Genomic DNA, 3,206 nt, shown 5'->3' with positions numbered 1-3,206 from the left:
AGGGGTTCCAGAATGGTCTGACTCCACAATTTTTGAACAAACTGAGTATGAAAACAGGTTAGCATAGGAAGTGAGATGACTCTAGTTACACAAATACAGGGAATGAGTTATGTGCAGCTCAGTGAGGCTCACAAAGCAACTCCCAACACACACACACACACACACACACACACACACACACACACACACGACAACTCCTGGGAAGAATGATTATGTTACAGCATAAAAAGAGCCTTTTTGTGGTTCTGAGTTCTAGAAAGACACCATAGGCAAGGGAATATTCTCCTTCGGAAAACTAAGAGAATGTTCCATTCCGTTCTCACTCCCTTTAGCTTTGATCTGCCTTTCATGTTAATGACGGTGAACCGCTTATGCATAGGGCTCCTTCAGTATCATTTAAATGTCTGAAGTTGTTTATTTTCAAAAGCATAAACTTACAGACACTTAACTGAGTGATGTTGGTTTCTTGTCTCTGCACCATTAACAACCGATCTGTTGGGTAACAGCTTCATTTGCATAATAATTAGTGAAAATGTGTGAAATAAGAACTCATCCTGCAGAAGCTAAAGAACTCACAGTTTTGGTCATTGGGCTCTTTTGTATCGGTGTGAAAGTTCATTATAGATCATGTAAAAAAGGAAAAGGGCATCCAGCTTTTAGGGAGCTTGGGTTAGATTTTTTATTTTTTTAAAAAAACCTTTTTAAAATTCGCTCTTGACGACCAAACTTAATTCTGGTGTCTCAATGGTCTTCCACATTGCAAATATAATTGTTGTTCATTAGATCTTACTATGGGCCATCATGGTGCTCAGTGCTATAAGAAATAATAACTATAGTAAGTAAAATTCATGCCCCTAGGCTTTGTGGCTAGGATGATAATGGAGGCACTGAGCCCTAATCCAAAGCCTCCCTTATGACGTGATTATTTTACCATAATTCCACATGTACTAAAGATGGAATATTGCTTTAAAAGAATTGATCCTCCATAAGAACTTCTAAGTGCTGCCCTTAGATCTGGGCAACTGGGCTGCTGACCTAGGCTCTGCTTTCAGTTCTCCGATGGCTGCATCTCCCTCTGGTTAAGGAAGTGACTACCTGGAGCCCCGCCCTTCTAGACTAGATACCTGGGGCTTCAGAATTACTTGCCCCAAAAGCCAGAAAGCTGTCCCGGAGTTGCATGGACTTTTCCCCCAGGGCTAGTCTTTGAGGGGGCTGATCCAGCAGCCAATGTGTCCTCATAGGCCTGAGGAGAGACTACAGCTGGGGAAGCGGTAGGTGAAGTGAGGACAAAGCAGCTGAGGTGTCTACATGCACATGGGTGTGGCTTTGTGATGTAGGACAGGGTTTGGGCTGGGAAGCTGAGGGGTTTCCTTTGTTTTCTGGCCCTTGTAAATATCAGGATGTGCCTGCTCAGTTCCTGTGAAATGAAACTTTGCTCTTTTTTATTTATACATATCTATGTATTAACACTACTCCGCAATGTAGTGTCTTCCCATTTAGCTCCATGCAATAACTTATTCCAACACTTTGAGGTAGATAATATTATTACTGTTATTACATTATTATCATCATCACCATCCCTATTTTACCCATGGGAAAGTTGAGGCACAAAGAAGTCATTTTTTTCAAGGCCTAAAAACTGGTAAGTTCTAACTGCAAGACAATGCAGCTTCTATTCACTCTCCTCTGCTTCTCTACATCAATTCTACTTACTCTCGAGGCAGGCTCAAACCCTTGCTTTTTTGTAGAGACCTATCGGAGCAGCTTTATCAGCCCTCCAGTTTTCTGAAATTCTGGAGTTTTTCTTGCCTTCAGTACTCAGGATATTTACAGTTTGGGACAGCTGGTAATCTTTTCATATGTTTATATATTAGCTCTACCATATAAAGGTGAAAGATGACTAGACCCTTGACTGACAGTTGAGTGGGAAGGTGGATGATTTTCCAGGACAAGTATGATGAACTCTGTGATGGGATGCCCAGATGCCCCATCAGAATAGGACTTGTTGCCCTAGTTGCTGGGAGTACTTTCAGTAGATTGTCTTGGGCCATCAGCCCCTTCAGGGATTACATCAACAGCAGAGAGACACCTTGCCCAAGGCCATGCCCCCACCCCCTCCCAGAGTGGCCCACATCCGTTGACTGGTGGATGTGGGAGCGTGAAGACCTGGTCAGTGTTGTGCTGACTCTTGGGGCCTGACTGTGCACATCGTCAACTTCCTGTTCAGTGACACAACATCCAGAGCTTGAAATCAGGTACGATGTGGTATTTACACCATGGAAACTGGCAAACACTAACAAATCAGAGCTTTCATTTTTTTCTGAGAGTCAGTTTGCCCACATACTATTGTTCTTGGCCCTGTACAGGACTACCCCGAATCCTCTGAAGGGCCGCTCTGCCACTGAGGTCTACATGGGTGTTAAAAACATGACAGCAGGCCCAAAATGGAGTTATTAGGCTAAACTCCAAGTCACCAAATCAAGACTTAATACTTAATTACAGTTTCAACTTTTCTAGAAATGGAATCTTAAACTAAGTCAATCAAGATTTACCTAGTGACACTAGGGAGGTCATCTGCCTGATAGACTCTTGCTGTCCCATAAAGGAAAGTGACCTTGCTACACAATCTACTTTTGAGTTCCTTGTCCCCGCTCCTCTCTGCCTTTAAAAAGTCTTTCGTTTTGTACAGCTCCTCGGAGCTCCTTTTTATCCACTAGATGGAATGCTGCCCAATTCATGAATTGTTGAATAAAGCCAATAAGATCTTTAACATTTACTCAGTTGAATTTTGTTTTTTAACGTGGGACTGGTGGCCGAGGTTGCTGTTGGGCCTCACTGCTGTACCTCTCCCTCTACCTAATTCTGCTCCCGTCCCCTTTCATACACACATGCTGATCCCAAGGGGACGCCTTGCATGTTGAACTCTCTCTCAATGTTGGCCTCCTCAGGAACTCAACCTGAAACAACTCTTAATGCTATTAAAGTTTACCTACAATTTACAAGTTGCTTAGGCATTTTATTAGGAATGCTAGGAATTTCCCAGAAGGAAGTTGAGAATATAGCATACAAAAAGTTTCTCTCCCACTTCAAGACTGAGACAGTTTTCCTTGTATAAGGTTTTAACTTTCTGGACCATTCTCTCAACAGTTATGCTTTTAGTGGAGGCCCCTGCTTAGCAGTAACCGTTATACAAGCTATCATTAACC

Source organism: Rhinolophus sinicus, chromosome 17 (genome assembly GCF_057876585.1).
Source record: "Rhinolophus sinicus isolate RSI-liver-muscle chromosome 17, RSI-T2T, whole genome shotgun sequence".
In the NCBI taxonomy this organism is placed as follows: domain Eukaryota; kingdom Metazoa; phylum Chordata; class Mammalia; order Chiroptera; family Rhinolophidae; genus Rhinolophus; species Rhinolophus sinicus.
Note: the sequence above shows the minus strand (reverse complement) of the source record.